Source organism: Rhinopithecus roxellana, unplaced genomic scaffold (genome assembly GCF_007565055.1).
Source record: "Rhinopithecus roxellana isolate Shanxi Qingling unplaced genomic scaffold, ASM756505v1 contig3635, whole genome shotgun sequence".
Taxonomy (NCBI): Eukaryota; Metazoa; Chordata; class Mammalia; order Primates; family Cercopithecidae; genus Rhinopithecus; species Rhinopithecus roxellana.
Window position 1 is genome coordinate 34462 of NW_022142614.1, and position 23662 is coordinate 58123.

The 23662-nt window shown below is 46.3% G+C and overlaps 1 pseudogene; it reads left to right on the plus strand.

Moving 5' to 3' along the window:
• The first annotated feature begins 20862 nt into the window (after nt 1-20862).
• LOC115895901 lies at nt 20863-21848 on the plus strand (annotated as a pseudogene).
• Nucleotides 21849-23662: the final 1814 nt, after the last annotated feature.

Here is a 23662-nt window from a genome sequence, read left to right on the forward strand (position 1 = left end):
CTCACTATTTTCAGCCCCTTGGCTGACCCAGCATTCCCCAGAAAGCTATGAAGTCCTGGCAGCTCTGAGGCCACAAAGCCACAAACGCACAGGGCACACAGCCCATCTGTCTCTAATGGGTCTTTTACTTGTCATGCTGGTCATTTCTAAGAGCAGATGGCTTAAGAAAGACATGGCAAGTTACCACGAAATGACCCCTCCACTCCTCCCTGGGGGAAGGCTGACTAGCAAGCAGTCAGGCTGGCTTTCTTCCCCCACTCCCTGAATTCCTGTCCCCAAGGAGCCACAGACAATCCCACCAAATATAGGCAGGAGACAGCCGCCTCCTTCCTACAGCTGGAGGGGGGAAGGGTCCTCTCGGGCCTTTCTAACTGCATGAAAACCAAACTGTGAGCTGTACCGACCCGGACCTCACCCAAGTTGCAGGCATGTACAACACAGGTGCCCAGTGGTACCATCAGGCAGAACTATGAATGTGCTTTCCATCGTTTTCATACAATGATTCCAGAACCGCTATCCACACAGCTCCACTTCTCACACATACGACGTGCTTCACGGATTACACAGCATTTTCACCACGCCCCTCATCTGCTCCTCCCAGCAGCCTTGTGTGATCCCTTGAGTATACTTCCTCATACTGAGGTTTGAAACCAAAACTTTCCCAAGAACATCCAGCTAGTGTTAGAACCAGGATATGAGGGCTTCTGATTCTAGAACCAGTATTTGTACCACTATTCCACATGGGCCCCTCCAGGAATTTCTGCCTGATCTTAAAATGCAGACAGCAAATTCATCTCTCTACAGTACTGGGGTCCCCTATAGACAAGAAGTAAAACTTCTAACAGAAAGCTTATACTTATTTGGAAAGCTACCTGGGATATTTCTTTTAAGTTAGTTTGTTCATGTTTTGGAAAGATTGTTCCAATGGCAATGCGGGGCATGAAGTGTAGAAAGGATTCCATGATGAGACAGAGAAACAATTCGGTGGCTCTTACAACAGTTCAAATGAGGCATGAGGCACAACCAGAAAGGACAGAGGGAAAATGTATTGGAAAGAAATGCAAAATGAAGTCCACTCAGACCCAGGATGGAGAAAAGGGGATTAAGGATGATGGTGGTTTCTAGTTTGAAAGACGGATGAACAAGGATGTCATTAACTACTGCAGAGTGGTATCTGGGGCCTGAGTGCACCAGTTTGTTTAACCATTCACCTGCTGAGCAGTCTCCGGGCTGTTTCCAGTTTCTGGCCTTTATAAATAATGCCGCTATGAACAGATACATAAAGGCTTTTGTGTGAACATAAGTCTTCATTTCTCTGGGATAACTGCCCATGAATGTGAGTGCTGCATCCTATGGCATTTGCACGTTTAGCTTTTTAAGAAACTGTCAAGCTGTTTTCCAGAATGGCTGTACCATCTTCCACTCCCACCAGCCAAGTGTGAGTGATCCCGTTTCCCCGCATCCTCACCAGCACTGGTCTTGTTACTACTTTTTATTTTAGGCATTCTGATAGGTGTATAATGACGTGGCTTTAGTGTGCATTTTTTCTGACGGCTCATGATGTTGAACATCTTTTCATGTGCTTGTATGTCATCTGAAATGTCTCTTCAGGTCTTTTATTCATTTTCAAAGTAGATGATTTGGTTTCACTGCTGAATTTTGATCGTTCTTTATATATTATAGATATGAGTCCTTTATCAGACATGTGATTTGCAAATAGGTTCTCCCAGTCTCCAGCTCCTCTTTTCATCTTTATTTTCCATTTTCCATTTTAGTCCATGATCCATTTTGAGTAAATTTTTGTACGAGGTATGAGGTTCAGATCAGAGTTCAGGTTTTTTTCCTATGAATAATCAGGTAGCCAGTAACTTTTTTTTAAGAGACACGGTCTCACTGTCACCCAGGCTGGAACGTAATGACAAGATCAGAGCTCACTGCAGCCTCAACTCCTGGGCTTAAGTTATCCTCCTGCCTCAGCCTCCTGGAGTAGCTGGGACCATAGGCAGGTGTCACCATGACCAGTTAATTTTTTTAGTTTTTGTAGAGACAGGATCTTGTGCTATGTTACCCAGGCTGGTGTGGAACTCCTAGGCTAAAGTCATCATCCCACTTATATGGGGCCAGGCAGTGGCACATGCCTGCAGTCACAGCACTTTGGGAGGATGAAGCAGGAGAATCACTTGAACCCAGGAATTCCAGACCAGCCTGAGCGACAGAGGGAGGTCCTGTCTCTGCAAAAAATTTTAAACGTTAGCTGGGCATGGTGTTGTACACCTGTGGTCCCAGCTACTTGGGAGGCTGAAGTGGGAGGATCTCTCGAACCTATGAGGCTGAGGCTGCAGTGAGCCATGATTGCACCACTACACTCCAGCCTGGGAGAAAGTGAGACCCTGTCTCCAAAAAAAAGAAAAAATAAAGCTAGAACATCATCCATATTAAAGACAGGTATTGTCTTTTTGAAAATTTAATTACAGTTATATAATGGACATGTAAAATGTCCAGTTTGAAAGTTTGAAAAATATATAAATCTAAGTATTCTTACCTTAAAATTCTGATTCCTACCTAAGATATCGCATACTGTTTACATAAATATCACAATGCCTGGACAACGACTAAAAATGTGTACGAGGGAGAAAAATGAGCATGTATGCCTATTAATTAAGGTATATTTCCCCCTTATTACATAAAAAAGTCATCACGGCAAACCCCTGTGACTGTATCTAAAGCAAGCCTACAGTTTTACCTCTCTGTATTATAAAATGCAAGGCTAAAATTCAAATACTAAACATTTCCTGGAGCCAAGGGTAGTTTACTTAAAATAAATTCCTAGGGTCTCTATCAAAAATATGAAAAAGTTAGCTACTTCATAGACATTCCAATCTAAGTTCAGTTTTTGCTTTTTTAATTGACACATAATTGTGTACTGTACATATGTATGGAGTACACATAGTGATATTATAAGACATGTAATGTATGTGATCAGCATAATTAGCATATCCGCCATCTCAAACATTTATCATTTCTTTGTGTTGGTAACGCTCAACACCCTTCCTCCAATTAACTGGAACTATATATTCTTTTTTTTTTTTTTTTTGAGACAAAGTCTTGCTCTGTTGCCCAGGCTGGAGTGCAGTGGTGTGATCTCAGCTCACTGCAACATCTGCTTCCCAGGTTCAATCTATTCTCCTGCCTCGGCCTCCCTGGTAGCTGGGGTTACAGGCACCCACCACTATGCCCGGCTAATTTTTGTATTTTTAGTAGAGACAGGGTTTCACCACGTTGGCCAGGCTGGTCTCAAACTCCTGACCTCAGGTGATCCATCCAACTCAGCCTCCCAAAGTGCTAGGATTACAGGCATGAGCCACCATGCCTAGCCTGAAACTATATATTCTTGTTAACTATAGTCATCTTATGTTATAGAACACTAGAACTTATTCCTATCCAGCTATAATTTTGTATCCTTTAACAAATTTCTCCCTATCTCTCTCTTCCCCCACCCTTCTCACCCTCTAGGAGCCTCTGTCTACTTTCAACTTCCATGAGATCCACTCTTTTTTGCCTTCCACATAAGAGAACATGTGCTGTGTAACTTTCTGTCCCTGGCTTATTTCATAATATCTTCCAGTTCCATCCACGTTGCTGAGAATAACAGGACTTCATCCTGTGTTATGGCTGAATAGTACTCCACTGTGTATCAAGACCACATTTTCTCTATCCATCATCTGCTGTTGGACACCAAGGCTGGTTCCATATCTTGGCTATGGTGAACAGTGCTGCAGGAAACACAGAGGTGCAGATGCCCCTCCGACACTGATTTCCTTTTCTTTGGGTATCTACACTGTAGTGGGACTGCTGGATCACACTGTAATTTCATTTGCAATTTTCTGAGGAACCTCCTTACTGTTTGCCATAGTGGGTGCCCTAGCTTACTCTTACTCTTTTTCTTTTTTCTCTTTGAGACAGAGTCTCACTGTTGCCCAGGCTGGAGTACAGTGGTGCAATCTCGGCTTGCTTACTGTAGCATCTGCCTCCCAGGTTCCAGTGGTTCTCATGCCTTGGCCTTCCGAGTAGCTGGGATTACGGGTGCCCGCCTCTGCACCGGGCAAATTTTTGTATTTTTTAGTAGAGATGGGGTTTCACCACCTTGGCCAGGCTGGTCTTGAACTCCTAGCCTCAAGTGACCCACCCACCTCAGCCGCCCAACAGTGCTGGGATTACAGGTGTGATCCACCACTCCCAGCTAATTTTTGTGTTTTTAATAGAGACGGGGTTTCACCATGTTGGCCAGGCTGGTTTCAAACTCCTGACATCAGGTGATCTGTCCGCCTCAGCCTCCCAAAGTGCTGGGATGTCAGTGTGCACCCCGCGCCCTGCCAGCTGCTGTAGTGTACAACCCCCTACAGTGTGTAAGAGCTCCCTTTTCTCCATATCCTCACCAGCACTTGTTATTTTTTGTCTTTTTGATAATACTCATCCTAACAAGTGAGATGATACCTCACGGTGGTTTTGATTTGTATTTCTCTGATTATAAGTGATACTGAGCATTTTTTTCACATTTTTTTGGCCATTTGTATGTCTTCTTTCAAGAAATGTCTGTTCAATTGGGTTTGGTGACACAAACCTGTGAGCCCAGCACTCAGAACGCTAAGGCAGGAGGACAGCTGGAGCCTAGACCAGCCTAGGCAGCATAGGAAAACCCTAGCTCAAAAAAAAAAAAAAAGAAAAGAAAAAGAAATGTCTGTGTCTGTTCAGCTTTTTGACGTCCAAAAATTAAGAGCCCATTTTGGAATCAGACAACCTGCCTGATTCAGAGACAATCTGTGTTTGGTTCCACTCTCCTGCTTCCTATGTGACTTTGGGAAGTTCCCTTAGCTACTTTGAGCTCAATTTCCTCAACATTAGCCAGGACTAAATACCATCTGCCTCTGCTGGTTAACACTGAGGACTAAAAGGAGAACCTCCACAACACCACTTCACAATGCCGCCTGGCGGAAGCCCCTCAATGCGGGGCTGGTAGGATCATCTGAAGCCAAGTACAACTTTCCTTTCCACTGTCCCAGGCTCACTCTGCATATGATTAGCAAGGATTAGTGAAGAAAGGAATCCAAAATAATTGTTTAATTTTTAATAAGAAATATTTTAAAAGTGGGGGTGGTGGGAAAATAGGAGGGAGAGGAGGGGAAGGAAAAGCAGCCGGTCACAAGTTCTAGTCCAGGGCTCATCCCCGGCTTCCTCACTCAGGCAATCACCAGTCCCCAACTCCTGAGGAGGGGTACTTTCTCGGCTGGCTTCACCCATATGGAAGGCACTGCCACAGGTGTTCAGAAACCAGGAGCACCTTGAAATGGGCAATGTGGTTTGGGTAGGAGACCTACAATTTCCTCAAAGAAACCACGGCACAAAAGTGACCCACATAGGAGGCACCAACAGCTGTAAATACTTGGTGGCAAAAAGTGATGTCATACCTTCTGTACAGGAGACATACACCCAAATAAAAGTTGTCAAAAGAGCAGAGAAAAAAATACAGCAGACATCCAGTGCCATTCTGTTACAGAAATATTTATATCCCAAAGCCAGGGACCTCTCTGGAACACTGTGTTTCTTTCCACGTTTCATGGAAGATGTTTGAGTGCACTCACGTGTGTCTCAACAAACTTCCAGCCCCTGCTCTAAACCCTGTGGCTCCTCAGCAAAACCCAAAAACAAGTATCAGTTTTCCTTCCAAATGGGAAATTTCCTGACCTAGCGAAACCAGCATCAAATCCACTTATTATGAGATAGCTGATTACAGGCGAAGCCCTCTAGTCCCAGGCTGACTCCCCTCCTGCAGGTGCGGGAAGGATGGGCATAGCACTGGCCTGCCAGACCACATCTCCAGGCAGTTTCAAACCATGGCTGCTCAGGTGAGCCATGATAAAAATCAAAACCAAGTGTCTCAGAAAAGTGTACATGTCAAGAACCAGACCTCGGACCAGACTCAGCAGAAATGGATGTTGCAAGGTTTGTTCTGAGACCTCCTCTCCATGCCCCCTCTCCCAGGGACCTCCCTCCTTGCACTAGGGGCCCAGGCCCAATGGACCACTCCCTTACCTCTAGCCCAGTGCATTTTCAGGAACAGCTCCCAGACTGTACCAGACCCTGAAATGTATTCACTGAATGCACTTTTCTTCAAATGATCGTAAATCACCTGACTATAACAACAATTGTTTTAAAAGTGTTCTCTCTCTCTCGGGAATCGTGCCATGAGTTTCAGCAAGCAGCTTTGCTTCTCTCTACTGCAATTCTATCATTTGCAAAATGTTAACAGTTACTGTGTTCACCCATAGCATTGTTGTAAAAAGCCTTAAGACCCACTTCATGTAGCCTGCCTGGAGCACAGACCCTGTCACATGGTAAATGCCCACTGAAGGTGAGTTATCTGTAGCTATTATTACCTAGCACTCCAGCGAACAAAAGGAGTCGATCAGGTCTCATCGTATCACCATGAAAGGATGTCCATGTAGACTGCGCAGTGGGAGTAGGGGGACTCAATGTTTATCAGGTACTATTTTGTTTTTTACAAAGTGTACATATATATTTGTAGGTACACTGGAAAAGATCTGGAAGGAAATACACCCAGTGTTAATAGTGACTACCCCAAAGACACATTCATCCAAACACACAACAGAGAAACACTCACTATCTTTCTGTCTTCCATATCATTTGAACTATTTTCAATAAGCATCTATGGCTTTTGTAAAGTTTTTGAAAGGAATTTATTGCATTTTTTTCTGGAGAAACAAGCAGGAGCATGAAAAAGGTGGAAACAGAAGGTAAAATGGAATGGGACTCAATGGAATTGAGTCCAAGCCAGGCTCAGCAGGCACACGAACCACGCACCTCTCACTACAACTCAATACCAGCTCTCTCTTCTCTTGGTCCAATGGCCCAAGACTTAGAGATAAAATGTTTATTGTGATCACATCAATCACACCAAGGAGCTTGGAACCACCCTTTCAAACTCCTCTGGTTCTGTGTACCTGCCCGGGGCTGTTAGCTTTCCTCCTGTGTCTTTGGCTGGCCTGTAATCCCCTAGTGGTGGAAATGCACCCTGACACTTAGCCATCATCCCCACAACACTCAGCACCGCATAGAGGCCAGGGCAGTGATGCCCACTCGGACTGTGATTCTACTTATAAAGCAAAGGACCAGGGGCCAGATGTGACTTGTCTTTGGTAACTCACCAGCTGTTGCTTGAACCAGAACAAAGCCAGGTCTCCTGATGCCCAGAAAAGAGCTAGTGCCTGTCCCACTAGAAACGTGGTGAAAATGTTTTGCTTGCTGTGAAAAGATGCACTACTGGAGAAGATGGGTGCAACTTCTCATGGAGGCACTCAGCCCAGATCACCAGGAAACAGGGCTGCCAGGATGAGACACTCGGCCCAGGTCACCAGGAAACAGGGCTGCCGGATGAGACACTCGGCCCAGATCACCAGGAAACAGGGCTGCTGGATGAGACACTCGGCCCAGGTCACTAGGAAACAGGTCTGCCGGATGAGACACTAAGCCCGTCTACCGGAAAGGAAATCTGGCTGGGCAGTGGAGGGAAATTCACACAGCCCAACGGCAGCAACAGCATGAACAAAACAAAAAATACCTGACTGGAAAGCCATAGCCTGGCTAGCAAATTCGAAACAGAGCCACAATCCTAGCAGCACACATCACTGCAACACAGAGCTTCAGTCAGTGTGCGCACACTTTAAGTAGAAATGTAGAATGTCCATGTTTTTGGAACAATAGGGCTATTTGTGTGTGTGTGATGTCAAAGAAAACAGCTGAGAAGAAACTGTTGGCAAGGAAATAGAAATAGGCGCCCTTACACATTGACAGTGAGATAACGGTATGGCCCTAACGGAAGGGAATCGAGCAACACCCATCAACATTTAAAATGTGCAGAACGCTGGATCCCACAATTCCATTTCTAGCAATGCATCCTATGAACATATTCATGCAAATATGCAAGAATTACGTACAACTCAGCATTGATTAATCCAAACGGTTGGGAACAACCTAAATACTTACCAGTGGGGAACTGGTGGAGAACAGTGTTTATCTTATGCCAACATCTGTATTTTTAAAAAGAAGATACATAGGCTGGGCGCAGTCGCTCACACGTGTAATCCCAGCACTTTGAGAGGCTGAGGCAGGTGGATCACGAGGCCAAGATATCCAGACCATCCTGGCCAACATGGTGAAACCCTGTCTCTACTAAAAATACAAAAATTATCTGGGCGAGGTGGCGCACGCCTGTAGTCCCAGCTACTCAGGAAGTTGAGGCAGGAGAATCGCTTGAACCCGGGAGGCGGAGGTTGCAGTGAGCTGAGATCATGCCAGCCTGGTGACAGAGCAAGACTCCATCTTGGAAAAACAAACAAACAAACAAACAAAACTGGCAGCAGTGGTCACAGGGCAGTGACTGGAGTAGGACTGCCTTTCACTCTCCAGGACCTTTTGAATGTCGCTCATATTACATATTCAAAATATATGACTACAGCAAATATTTTCAAAGTAACTATGAAAAACTGGGGAAATAATAATATCTAACACACAGGACTGCTGCATAATTAAAGGATGAAAAACATTAAGCACTATCAGAGTTCAAAGGAAAAAGATTAACTCTAGCTTGGATGTCAGAGCGGGGATCATGTAAAGGAAGTGAGTATTTCAAGTCTTGAAGGATAGAGAAGATTTAAAGAGACAGAAGTGTGGAGATGATGTCCCAGATGGAGATAAGAACATAGGCGAAGACGATGAAGAGATGAGAAGGTATAAATTCTAAGTGCAGCTCTCAGGCTGGGCTTCAGAACAGGGCTTAGGCAACAAGCTGGAGTGCAAGGCTGATGGCGGGAATGGAAACACTGAAACCCAAACTTGCATATCACGCCCGGATCATGAGCCTTGAATGCCAAGCCAGGGAACCCGTCCTTGATCTTAACAACGAAAAATCACTGGGCTGGGTGTGGTGGCTCATGCCTGTAATCCAGTGCTTTGAGAGGCTGAGGCGAGAGGACTGCTTGAGGCCAGGAGTTTGAAACCACCCTGGACAACACAGCAAGACTCTGTCCTTACAAAATTTTAAAAATTAGCTAGGCAGGATAGCACACCTGTAGTCCCAGCTACTCAGGAGGCTGAGGTGGGAGGATCACTTGAGCCCAGGAATTTAGGGTTACAGTGAGCTGTGATGGCACGCCTGCATTCCAGCCTGAGCAACAGAGCAAGGGCATGTCTCAAAAATCAAATAAAATGAAATAAAATCACTAAAAGTTTGTATAGATATAAAGTATAAAATCATACCATATATGATTTAATCCAGATATATAATATAAATTAGAGGGGGAAAAGAGAAATTAGGAAGCTATTATAAGAAGACAAGACTCAACTAAGACGTGAGCAAAGGCCCTGGGTTCACAGCGCTATCTTTATATAAAGGAATGAACTACCACATTTATTTTCATGGCATCACCAACTTAAACACAGGCTACAGTATTCTGGAACCATCTCTGTATCAGTCAAATCAGATGGCCATAATACCATAGGCAAATGCCATAATAAACACCATAGGCTGTGTGGTTTAAACATTAGTTTATTTCTCACAGCTCTGGAGGCTGGAAGTCCAAGATCAAGGTGTCGGCCAACTCAGTTCCGGGACAGGGACCTCTTCCTGGCTTGCAGACAGCCACCTTTCTCTCGTTTCCTCACACCAGGGCAGTGGGAGCTCTCTGCTTTCTCTTTTTATTTTTATTTTTTTGAGACAGAGTCTCACTCTGTCACCAGGCTGCAGTGCAGTGGCACAATCTCAGCTCACTGCAACCTGCGACTCCCTGGTTCAAGCAACTCTCCTGCCTCAGCCTCCCGAGTAGCTGGGATTACAGGCACGTGCCACCACACGCAACTAATTTTTGTATTTTTAGTAGAAACAGGGCTTCAGGATGGTCTCAATCTCCTGACCTCATGATCTGCCCACTCGGCCTCCCAAAGTGCTGGGATTACAGGTGTGAGCCACCACGCCCGGCCTGGTTTCTCTTCTTCTAAGGGCACTAATCCTGTCAGACCAGGGCCCACGCTCATGACCTCATCTAACCCTAATCACCTCCCAAAGGTCCTATCCCCCACTACCATCACACTGGCAGTTAGGGCTCCAGTACAAGAATCTGGGGGAGACATAAACATTCAGTTTATAACAATGTCTTTTCAATCCTGTTGAAAAAGCAACCGAATGAGTAGGCGACAAAGTACCTTCTATGTTAACAAGTCAGGACTTTTCATATTTCTGCTAACACATTAAAGTCAATTTAAAATGTCTGATAACAAGAGTCAGAAGCAGAGATAAATGAAAGTTAGTTACTCTGCATTTTAGGCCCACATTGAGTTGTCTTCCAATGACATTGTGGCACAAAGAACACTGCTTTCTATTCCTGCTTTGGCCACCAAAGAAGCTGGAACTGTTCCCTGTATTTCCATTTATCTTGAAAGTCACTGGGCTGACCTGGCAGACCTCCAAGGTCCCTTCCATTCACAAATTCCACAAATAACTTCCTACCAAGAGAGGCTACACAACTAAACTACTCTGATGAAGGAGAAAGCTAACACTAGCAAACAATGAGATGCACACAAGACAAAACGTATAGAGAAGTGGATCAACCACAAACTGGCGGACGATGAGCCGGCGGTGGATAAAAACACATTTCCTAATGATGGACAGAGAGGCAATGGCGCTGAGGTAGTATTGTTGAAGATTTCCTATTTTAAATCTTCAAGATAAATGGCCGAATTGTTTATCTTCATTCTGATTAAATGTGAACGTGAAAGCTTCCTCCAGGGGACACAGACATCTAAAAAGTTCCCAATGTATCCAATTTGTCATTTGATATTTTTACTGACAAGAAAAATGAGGGACTGAATATACACACAGACCATGCCTGATCATATGTATAAAGACAGAACTCAGACCACAACCTGTAGCTGCCCACCCAGGAAACCAAACCCCTATCTACAGTAAACAGCCAGGAGGCCAGCCAGGCTAGTACATCAAACAGGAAGCCAGACTGCTCTCTCTCCACAACCCAGAAACTAAACCACAACTCTGTCCCACGTGGCCAGGACTTGACTCAAAACTGACAGCCACCCTAATTTTGGCCCCTATTTTCAGTTAGGATCATTCAGAGAAAGCCAAATGCACCCCTAACCAATCACATAGGACACCCCACTTCTGCACAGCCGCCTCCAGCCCCCACAACAGCCTCCACTGGGAGCCGTTCTTTTCCATCCTGAAGCTTCCCCACTCCTCATCCGCCACTCACTTGCATGTCAGTCTCTGCCACACGCAAGTGACGGTGCCGACTCCCTTGCCACAGCAGCTCTGAGAAAGTCGCCTCTGCCTGTCTCATGTGGGCGGCCTTCCTTTATTTCCCCCAAAGAATAAATCTTAAATGACGGGCTTCTCTCTATATGGCCAAGCTATACAATTCAGAAGCCCAGCATGGCAGATTCCAAGCCTGGAAAGACCATACACCCCTCAGGTCTTCTTTCCACAAAACACAGCTTCCTTGAATTCTTCAGTCACTCCGACCAACCTGGGAAGGAACCAGTGTTATGGAAAGATCAAGGGCCTTGAAGTCAAACTTCTGAGTTCATCAAGTACTTTTTCTTTCCACTTAAGAAATCACATGGCCTTGGCCAGGCGTGGTGGCTCACACCTCTAATCCCAGCACTTGGGGAGGCCGAGTTGGGTGGATCACCCAAGGTTGGGAGTTCAAGACCAGCATAACCAACATGGAAAAACCCCGTCCCTACTAAAAATACAAAATCAGCCTGGCGTGGTGGCGCATGCCTGTCATCCCAGCTACTCGGGAGGCTGAGGCAGGAGAATCACTTGAACCTGGGAAGCAGAGGTTGTGGTGAGCCGAGATCGCGCCATTGCACTGCAGCCTGGGCAAGAAGAGCAAAACTCTGTCTCAAAAAAAAAAAAAAAAAAGACAGCAACAGCAACAACAACAAATGACGTGATCTTGAACAATTTTCTTAACTTCTCTAAGCCTCTATCTTCATCTTCAATAAAATAATTTTACCTCCAAGATTGCATTAAATGGAATCCCACATGTAAACCAGCTGACAAATATTAGAGGCCCAACAGCTGTGCGCTCCTACTGCCGCCCCACTTTACCCCAAAGTAGAAGCGAAGACGTCCAGAAAAAGCCTGTTGATCCCTACACCTCAGCATCCTGTGTTCACACAAGGTGCAGTGGGATCCAGACTTACCGGGGTCACCCAAATACAAGACACGTTTTGATTTTTCAACTTAGGTACACATGGCTGCTAACGTTCACCATATATGATCCATAATTTAGAAGAGATTTTCCTACACTACCTCATGGTTCTATTTTAGCAGACTTAGATGCACTATAATACCTCACTCTCTTAAGCCCTCTTCAGCATCAAAAACAAAACTTTAATCTGTAACACGGTTATCAGCAGTGAAAGTGGAAAAGGTACCTATGAGTCAAAATGACCCTCTGCCCCGCCCCACCTCACCCTACAAAAAGCTGTTCAGGAGTATTTGGGCTGATTATGAGAATGCTGTCTGTATTCCCAGGGACAGACAAATGCCTACCCTGGTTAGAAGCTGCGCTGCTCAGCCTTCAGGGTAGAAAGCTCCCCACACCCTCTACCCAAGGAGAAGAGAAGCAAATGGGGTGGCCAGGCTCCAGGACATGGACTGTTTAGTGTGGTTTCTGCAGTCCAGGTCACCGCCATGGGTGAATCTTTTCCTTCCTTCTTTTCCACCCAAGTGCCCAAGGTCCTACGGCTGCTTAGGGCCTCTTCCCTAGGATGAGTCAGCTGAGCTATTCCCCTTCCCTCTTTTTTTTTTTTTTTTTTTTTTTTTTTTTTTTTTTTTTTTTGAGATGGAGTCTCACTCTGTCACCTAAGTGGGAGTTCAGTGGTGCAATCTTAGTGCACTGCCGCCTCTGCCTCCCGGGTTCAAACAATTCTCCTGCCTCAGCCTCCCAATCACCTGAGATTACAGGCACCCACCACCACGCCCAGCATAATTTTTATTATTTTTGTAGAGACAGAGTTTCAACTTGTTGGCCAGGCGTCTTGAACTCCCCGACCTCAGGGATCCACCTCGCCTTGGCTCCCCAAAGTGCTGGGATTACAGGCATGAGCCACCGCATCTGGCCGAGTCAGCCAGCCAATCCTGACTTTTTGTTTGGCAAAATTACTGTCTTCCACGTCTACTCCAAGTAGCTAAATCAGAGATCTGGCCTTGGGGCAGCTTGAAGAATCCCTGTTTTTGGTCCTCAAGAGGTCCCACAGGGTCTGGGACAATTCCAAGACTTGTGTCCTTAAAAGGAAAGAAACCTACATACATGGCTCTCACAGAGCTCAGGAGAGAGGCTTAGGCAAGCTTGGGAGGTGGCCCTAAGGTTGGGTGTGGCATCTATGATAACAGCTAAGAGATCTGAAGCCAGCTGTCTGGGTTCAAACCTCAGTTCCAACAGCACTGCGGTGTGATGTTAGACAAACGTCCCCAGCCTCTCTGTGGTTCAGTTTCCTCACTGTAAAAGGGCAAAATAAGAGATGCTCTAAAAATTCAGTGAAGAAGTGCTAAAAGGTCTTTAGAACAATGCTTGGCAATGGGGGAGTTCAACAGACACGTATTGAACAGAGAAACTTAGCAATTACTAAATATACTCATGCAGGCCCGGCGCCGTGGCTCACACCTGTAATTCCAAAACTTGGGAGGGTGAGGCGAGAGGGTCACGTAGCCCAGGAGTTTGAGACTAGCATGTGGAACACAGCACTTCCATCGCTAAAAATAAAATGTATATGTATATATACACTCATATATTCACAGTGTATTTTATAATATACAAAATAGCTGGAATACAGATTAATATTCACAATGGTTACTTCTAGAGAAGGGGAATGCAAATTTAGATTTTACCCACAACATAATTCTTGTATTATCTGAAATATTAAGCAAATGTATGTAAATTTTCCCAAAACACATAGCAGAACAATGTGTTGTGACTCAAAAATCTTCAAATCATGATGGAATTGTCCTGTGAAAGTAAGTTAGAGAGATGAAAAGTCTCCTCCCGCCTAATGCTCTTTCAGTATGACCATATGACACACACCAATGCAGACACCCCAATCCTTTCCCACTGTCATAAGAAGTTTCAGTTGTACTGCATTCCCCCTTACAAACTAGATGATAGTTTACACTTACACAGGCAAGAACGTGGATCTAGTTTGGCTTTTTCAAGGCCAATGTTCCTCACATAATAGCAATGCATTCTTCAACCGGTTCAAACTGCCACAACACCTGAGGTGACAGACGCAAAGTGCTTGGCACTTACTTACTCTTACGGTTTATTACAAAGAAGAGACACGACCCCCCAAGCGAGCACATGACACGGAGATACAGCGCACGAGCACAACCCAGGGCAGCACAGGCGGGGAATCGCCTCAATGTCACTCACCTGAGAAAGTTCCGATCCCCAGACCCAAATGTCACCAAACAGAAGATCCCAACCCAATATTTAGAGGGATTTATGGAGAGTTTTCCTAACAGCATGATTAGTCATTGCCACCCGTGACTAGCTCATCTCCGGCCTGTCTCGTCTCCCCTCCCAGAGGTAGGGGTGAGGCGTGATACATCCAACTCTTAATCATGACTCATCTTTCTGGCAACCAGCCCTGATCTGCCACCTGTCCAGGAGCCACAAAGCCACCTGTCATCTTCATTATCATACAAAAGACACTCCGATCACCCCAGGATTCCAAAGTCTGGAAGCTCTTGGGTCAGGTATGAAACCTAAGACCAATATTTACACAATGAATGTTTCCTATCCTAGGAAGCTACAATGGTTTAGAAGTTCGGGCCAAAAAAAAGGAAGAATACTAAATAGATACACTATTGTACTAGGATCCCACTATCATGATCATTTTTTTTTTGAGACAGAGTCTACCTCTGTGACCAGTTGGATGCAGTGGTGCGTCTCAGCTCATGGGGCATTACAGCCACTGAAACCCACCTCCAGGTTCAAGCAATTCCTGTGCCTCACCCTCCTGGTAGCGGAGTACAGGGGTGCGACACTACAACTGACTAATTTTGGCATTTTTTAGTAGAGACGGGGTTTCCTGTGTTGGCCAGGCTGGCCTTCAACTCCTGGCTCAAGTGATCTGCCCGCCTGCCTCCCAAAAATCTGAGATAAGTCACGAGCCCCATGCCTGGCCTCATATAACAATAATTATATGACGAGGATGGGGGAGAAAAACGTGGGCAACAGGAGGAAGGGAAAGGGTAAGCAACCTGAATCCTTGTTCCACAGTAGAACATCTCCCGTCTTCATACAATCTAGAAGAACAAGCTAAAACATAACACAGTCACCTCCAAGGAGCAGGGATCAGAGTAGAGAAGGGTAAGGTAGGGATTGATGGGTTTTGTCCTAAGACTTGTTATTTCGACTCTTAGAGTGTATGCCTGTCACACTTTGCTAAAAATGAGTATTTACCTGTAATCCCAGCATTTGGGAAGCCAAGGTGGGCAGATCACGAGGTCAGGAGATCAAGACCATCCTGGCTAACACATGAACCCCATCTCTACTAAAAACACAAATATTACTAGGCGTGGTGGCGGGCACTGTAGTCCCAGCTACTAGGAGGCTGAGGCAGGAGAATGGTGTGAACCCAGGAGGCAGAGCTTGCAGTGAGCTGAGACCATGCCACCACACTCCAGCCTGGGTGAAGAGCGAGACTTCGTCTCTTAAAAAAAAAAAAAAAAAAAAAAAAGTATTTAATTTTTAATCAAAATCTGATACTGACCAACAACAATAGTATATACGTGATCTGGTTTTTTGTTTTTGTTTGAGAGAAGGTCTTCCTCGTTGCCCAGGTCTGGAGTGCCATGGTGCAATTCTAACTTACTACATCCTCAAATTATTGGGTCAGTGGATCAACTCCTCCGAGCAGCTAGAACCACAGGTGTGCACCGCCACAGTCAGCATGTTTTATTTTTTTTTGGTACATTGGGAGGTCTCGCTATGTTGTGGTCTTAACTCCTGACCTCAGTGGATCCTATGCCTCAGCCTCCTACAGTGCTGGGATTACAGGTTGAGCCCCCACACCAGGCCCAAGTGGCGTATTCTAAATTTTTGGAATCCAACCACTTGAAATGTATGAGAGAGCTATAAATCGTCTCCCCATAAACACATGGATGCATTATACACAAAATTGTTTGCAAGGATTTTGGGGACGTCATAAATTTTGAGAGCTGGGTTAAGAACCTTAGGTTATAGATTCTGATTTTTTATTTTTTTTTCTTTTTCTTTTTTTTTTTTGAGACAGAGTTCGCTTTGTGTCCAGGCTGGAGTGCACTGGCGTGATCTCGGCTCACTGCGAAGCTCTCCTCCCGGGTCACGCATTCTCCTGCCTCAGCCTCCCGAGTAGCTGGGACTACAGGCGCCTGCACCATGCCCGGATGATTTTTTGTATTTTCTAGTAGAGGCAGGTTTCACTATAGCCAGGTTGGTCTCAATATCCGATCCTCATGATCTGCCCTTCTCGGCCTCCCACAAAGTCTCGGATTACAGGTGTGGAGCGACCGCGTCCGGCCCTAGATTCTGGTTTATTAAAGGAATGTATTTCAAGTCAGAGCTTGTCATTTATTGCCACAGGAAAATAAAAACTTCATTTAAAAAATCAAAAAAGCCCACGTGATTAAAATAGGGTCCTGCTTGGTTTTAAACTACTTGGTGACCACCATCAGTTTTTTCTTGACTACAGGATTGCACCTAATTCCTAACTATGAAAAAAGGTACAAACATTGTTTATTGGCTTTTGGCTTCAGCCTTGAAACAATCGGATTCTCTCAACTCAGGAATGTGAATCGCTGTGTGTGATTGCAGCTGTTTCCATTCTAGAAATGGACCTGGAATCATGTCCTTTTCACCAATGGAGAGTCCTTTGTGTAAAACTTGAAAAGGCAAGGTCCCAAATTCCCCATATGGGTGTTTCTTCCAGTAGAGGAATTACTCTAATGACTTCTAGCAAAACTTACATAATCAGGGCAGGTCATCAAAACTCCAAAACACAAAGTTTAGCTCCATTTTCTGACGGACCGTCTCCACTGCTAGCAATCTCACCAACAGCCTCACATCAAGTCGAGGAACGGTTTTTTTTCATTTAGAAGGATCTTCATGGCTGGGTGCGGTGGCTCATGCCTGTAATCCTATATCACTTTGGGAGGCCAAGGTGGGGGATCACGAGGTCAGGAGTTTGTGACCAGTCTGGTCAACATACTGAAACCCCATCTGTACTAAAAATACAAAAATTAGCGGGCTGGTGGCACGTGCCTGTAGTACCAGCTACTCAGGAGGCTGAGGCAGGAGAACTGCTTGAACCCGGGAAGTGGAAGTTGTGGTGAGCCAAGATCGCACCACTGACACTCACCTGGGCAACAGAATGAGACTCCATCTCAGACCACATGGTGATTTTTGCACATGACCTGGGAATGGGGTTCAACTGTGATAAAAACACCTCGTGCTGCTGGATTTCAAATGTCAAAGTGATGCTTTGCTGACCTGGACCTCGACTGCCCTTATCAACTGTCCGTTTAGAGCTTTCCCAATCTCAAGCGGCACTTAGAAACGCAAATGTCTAGAAATTAGCTCACTAAGCATGTGGAATGTTTTTTAATGGACCTTCATTACTTCATTTTTTTACATGGGAAGGTAAAGCATTTGAAAGAGATCGTTTAAGACTAAATCATGCACATTGCAAGTAACTTGTAAAATATTACAAATATTAATGAGTAACTGAAACACAAATGTGTGATGGTGCCCCCAAAAATGCGTAAAAATAAAAACAATACTGGCACAACAAAGAATAGAAAAACAATCCTAATGAGCTCCCCAACAGACACATTAAAACTTCTTGTAATTAAACCATTGGAAAGAAATTTCAAAGGAAAACCCAGAATTCATTCCATTCCGTAATACAGCGTTTAAAAAAAAAAAATCTAGGTAATACAATTCAATTAACAGTTTACAAATTTCCATTACATTCATGATTTCATTCTCCGCTCAAAACAACGCTGAGGTTAGGAGAAAGTAGTACTAACAACTACTCCATTTGGGTAAAGGTGAGGGGAAACTGAAGTTCACAAAGTACTGGACTCACAAAAGCTGTATGTAGGGCCACATAGCGAAACCAAATCCTCTTGACTCAAAAGAACTAGAGCAAGTTATCTTTATTAATATATATTCAACTTATATCCTGCTACATGCAAAAAATGTGTTGAGGTAGCCTGAATAATAGACACCTATCCCATAAAAACATAAAATGAAAAACAGGTGGGAAAAAGAAAAACACAGCAGGTGAACAGGGAGACAGACACAAGGTAGATCAAGACTGCGACAGAATCTAAGAAACTTCCTGTCGACTTCGCAGTTCCAGGAGATAAACTCGAAAGGAACAACAACCAGATGGTTGTATTGGACATCACAACTGACAAAGAGAGGTTCGCATCAATTCTTAACTGATGAAACCACTCCTGGCAGCGCGACCAGCAATCTCTAGGACAACATAATCAATGGCAATCAAAGCAAGGAGTTACTTCAGTGATAGAGTGAAATTAAGTCCTGTTGGGGGACCCAGGCCAGGGCTAGAGAAAAGAATTCGGAAAGGAGAGCTCGTCAAAAATATATCTCTGTCGGCCAGGCACCCGTGGCTAACCACATGTAATCCCCAGCACTCTGGAGTCCGAGCGGCATATCAACTAAGTCCAGGAGATGGTATACCATCCCGGCTAGCACAGTATAAACCTGCTTCTCTAAAAAAACAAAAATTATCCAGGCGTGTGGCATGAGCGCCGCCTTATTTCCCCCGCTGCTTGGAAAAGCTGAGGTATGAGAATGGAGTGAACCTCCAGTAGGCGGAGTCTGCAGTGGGCGGAGATCCTGCCACTGCGCTCCAGCCTGGCACGAAGCAAAAGTCCCCCTACTCCAAAAACATTAAAATACTATATAGATATATGTATTATATATACCGCACACACACATACCCTGTGTCTTCTCATACCCAAGTGTCCCCTTCTGTGAGAGACTTCCTTACACCATTGTGGGGAGAGAATTTTTTCTCTGCTATATTTGCTTGAAAGAATTAAAGATGTAGGGCAAAAATTCTTGGAAATTATGTCATTTACGATCCTCAAAAGTGAGAAAAATGAAGCCCAGAAGAGAAGACCTTCCAGGAAAATTCCAGAGCCGGAGGTAGACCCAGTACATTGTTTCTGTTTTTGTTTTGAGAGGAAGTCTCACTCTATGGCCCAGGCTGGAGTGCAGTGGAGCCATTTCACTCACTGCAACCTCCGCCTCCTGGGTTCAAGCTATTCTCCTGCCTCAGTCTCCTGAGTAGCTGCGATTACAGGAGCCCACGACCACGCCCAACTAATTTTTGTATTTTTAGTAGAGACAGGATTTTACCATGTTGGCCAGGTTGGTCTCGAACCCCTGACCTCAAGTGATCCGCCTGCCTAGACCTCCCAAAGTCCTCGGATTTTAGGCGTGAGCCACCGCACCCAGCCGGCCTGGTAAGTTTTAATCAAGTACTCTGAACTATGCAACAAACACTAGGAAGTAATAGAAAAAAAATTAATCTAAAAATCCTCTGGAGAGTCAAAGAATTGCAGATTTTAAATAGCATGAATACTTGGATTCATGGTATTGAAAAAGGACCTCGCACTTACCCGCATGTACAAACTGCCTGCCCACCTCTATCAGAGTATTTTTCAAGCTGTGCTACAGTTAACTATGTACTGCCCAAAGCCAATCTGTCCCTGCAGATCATAAGCTCTTAAAGACCAGGACTTCAGGAGAACAAGCAAAACTTCAGAGAGAAGGGAGCCACCGAAACAGAGTTCATAGCAATGGGTCGGCAGGAGCTGATGACTGGAGGTGGGCTGTAGCCTTGGGGTCTGGGACAGCAGAGGGCAGAGAAGGCAACAGGGCCTCCATGACATGCTACAGGGCTAGGAGCCACAGCTGCAGTGATTAGTTCAGTTTTGTCTCGTATGCCTGTTACTTACACACCATCTCTTGTTCAGAAAGAACTTCAGGTTGAGTATTTGGACTCCTTGAGCCTTCTGCTGTTTGTCTCCGGGACATTTAACACTCTTAAAAGGGGAAAACTGTCCATTTCGATTTTGCTTCCTGGGACATTACAGGTTTTTCAAAAGTTTGATGAAAGCATTCACTAAGGAGTGATTCCACTTTCTCTGGTGGCTGAGAAATACGTGTCTGAGGGGCAGCATCAGGTCTCCCCATCAAGCTGAGGTCGGAGTCTCCCCACCTATGGACCTCACCCTGGCTCCCCCCTCATAAATCTGACCTCTAACTGTAACTGCCTTGGCCTCATTCCGTGGGTGTGGATGCTCCTGCTTGAAACGCATTTTCAGCCCGCCAAATTCTTGGGAGAGTTTCTTCCACTCTCCAGGCGCTGAGAGCTACAAAGTTCAATCTGGCTTTCCAGATTTTTTTTTTCTTCCCATTACTAACGGAAGAAATCAAGAAGCGCCAGGCAGAAGGGCCCTGCTCCCACCAATCAGAACCAGCCGAAGGCCAGAGCAGGAAGTGCAGCGGTGGGACGCGCGGTGACAACCCCTCGCCCCCCGGGACCCGCCGGCCTGGGCAGAGGTCGGTGAGGCCGCTGCGCGACAGCTCCGGGCCCGCGCCTTTCGCTTTCTCCCGCCCAGCAAGTGAGAGGATAAATCACGGGGCGGGGGCAGTGCGTCCCCAGCAACCGCGCACAGACCCCCACTACACGCGCGTCCCAGGCGGGGTCGACCCAGACGAGTCACGGGGCGGCGCACAGCCCCACTAGCAGGGCAGCCAGGACCCACGCGCGCGGGTCCACGCAGCCACCTAGATAAGTGACAAAACACTCAGGAAGCCATCATGCGGGGCCAGGAAAGAGCCCCCACCCAGAGTCACGGACTCCCTCGTCTGAGGGTCCGCGCAGTCCCCTCGGTGAGTCTGGCGAAGCAGTCTCACTGCGAGGGAGGGCGGGGAGGGCGTTGGAGTCTCCACACGCGGTGACCCGGACCCCGTTCCATGAGTGGGTCCATGCAGGGCCCACTCTGCCGCACGCGGGGACGAGCCAGGCCGCGGAGGACCAGGCAGAAGCCAGCGCCCGGGTCCATGCAGTCCCCTCCGCGGCAGACGCGGGGAGCCGGGGAGCAGTGGGGACCGGCCCGCACCCGCAGGGCGCCCGGGACCCCCGCGCTGGCCCACGCGGTATCGCAGCAGACGCGAAGCCCCCGGTGCCACCCGAGGCGGAGACAAAGCCCAGGCGCACGGACCCGGGGTCCCGACCCCGGACCCTGCGGAGCCCAGCTCGGAGCCGCCACGCCCGGCGCAGAGACCCCCGCCCGGTCCGGAGACCCCGTCGCCCGTCGCCCAGTCTCACCTCGGGCCGCCGCCTCCCAGCGCTAGCTCCTCGCCGCGGCGCCTGGGCCGACTAGAGCGCAGCTGAGCAGCCGACAGAGACGCGGCAGCCTCAACAAGGGAGCCCCGGGGCGGGGCCGCCGCCGCCGCCCGCTTCAGCCCGTGTTCCCCGCTCAGGATCCGGCTCGGATCAAGGAGCTGCAGCTGGCGCTGGGCTGAGGCCGGGACACACACCATGCAGGTGTACAGGGCCCGGCCCGCCGCCTGCCGCCCGCCGCCCCGCCCCCAGCGGAGCCGGGCGCCCAGGGCCCGCCCCCCGGCCAATGGGGAGCGAGCTGTGCAGAGGGGGCGGGACCTTAGGTAACATAGGGAGGTTGGGCCTTAGGCTTTAGGTAACATAGCATATGGTTGTAATCCCAGCTACTCAGGAGGCTGAGGCAGGAGAATCACTTGAACCCAGGAGGCGGAGGTTGCAGTGAGCCGAGATCGTGCCACTGCACTCCAGCCTGGCGACAGAGTGAGACTCCATCTCAAAAATAAATAAATAAATAAATAAAACCCCTTGAATGTAAGAAATGTGGTAAAACATTTACTCTTTCCCATTCCCTCATAAACATGAAAGAGCTCACACTGCAGAGAAACCTTAAGAATGTAGGAAACGTGGTCAAGCCTTCAGATTTTTCTGTTTGTGAAAATTTGGGAGGCCTCAGACTGGAGAAAAGCCTTTTGAATTTAAATTTTTGGTAAGGTCTTCAGTTGTGTTAGTTCCTTTGGATGACATCAGCTCATTCCTGAGAAAAACCCTATGAATGTCCAGAATGTGGGAATGTTTCATTTCTCTCATACCCACTCAAGGACATATGAAAATGCACACTGTAGCTGGCTGGACCTTGTAAATACAAGAACGTACACAGGATTAAAACTCTAATAGTATAGAAACTGCAAGAATATTTTCAGTTTTAACATTCACTTGAAAAGTCATGTGAAATCTCCCACTGGAAAGAAATTCTATAAGTGAAGCTTTTCTAATTTGGAAAGCCTGATGCAAATTAATGATGGTGCAGTGCTTGAAAAAAATGTATGAAATGTTACACAAGTTACACTAGCCAGTGTGTGGGATTTTCTTATCACTGCTGCTTATCAGCATGCCAAAAGTCGAATCTTTGGACTCAAGTCTTGCCGGCCTTAGACATAATGGCCTTACTGCATGTGGAGCTAACCCCAGGAAGATGGAGTGGCACTCTCTGGAGGATTAGGTGGTCTCCACCAATGTGGGTCGATGGGCTCCTGAACTCTTTCCTGTAACCATGCAGAGTCTACACTGCCAGTGATCATGTACCTCAACTCTTTAGATGTAGAAACTCAAAATATTCAAAATATTCTGAAACCGTTTCCATTGAAAGGAAAGAGAAAAGAGGTCAGGTGCCACACTCCGGTTAAGAGAACTAGTAGATGGCTCACAAGAACACTCTGTCGCTACTGTCTGTGCCTCTGTCACAACAAATATCCTGATCCTTTAGTTTTAAGGGTACAGGGCCATTTTCCTCCCTTTCTTACTGGTAGTTCTCAAGATAACTGTATGTTATGGTGGGAATGCAATATCTTGATAATCAGGTGACATTGGTCAGAACAGCCCAGGCTCTGTTAGAGTCCCTGCTCGAAACAGAATGTCCTTTAACGCTTGTGTCCAGCAAACCACATCGTGTGAGAAAACCCAAGGTGGGTTCCTTTCTGGGGTCCCTCAGTTGTAGTGCAAGTGAAGCATTTACAGTCAAAACTCCATCCATCTGCTCTGGGTAGCTTTCTTGATCTTGCGGTAGCGGTTCATATTGAATCCCAGACTTCTGTTGTCTTCTGTTTGCTGTTTGTAAGTAATACTTTCACTTCATGGAATTTATGTATGAATGTGTTTGGTCTCATTGTACTCAGAAATGTTGGTAGTCATTGCACAGTGAACCCGCCTCATAATTGGTGAAAACACTTATGGCCCCCTTATGCCACAGCAAGGAGGTTAATTCAATCAAACATAAACTTCATGTTCATAAAACCCTGTAGCACAATTATTACCATGTGGGAGGCCTTTAACAATGGTGAGGCTGATTTGAAGAACTCTGAAGGAAGAAATTTACACAAATGGGTTGGGTACATGGGAGTCCCTGATAACTTAAAGCAGC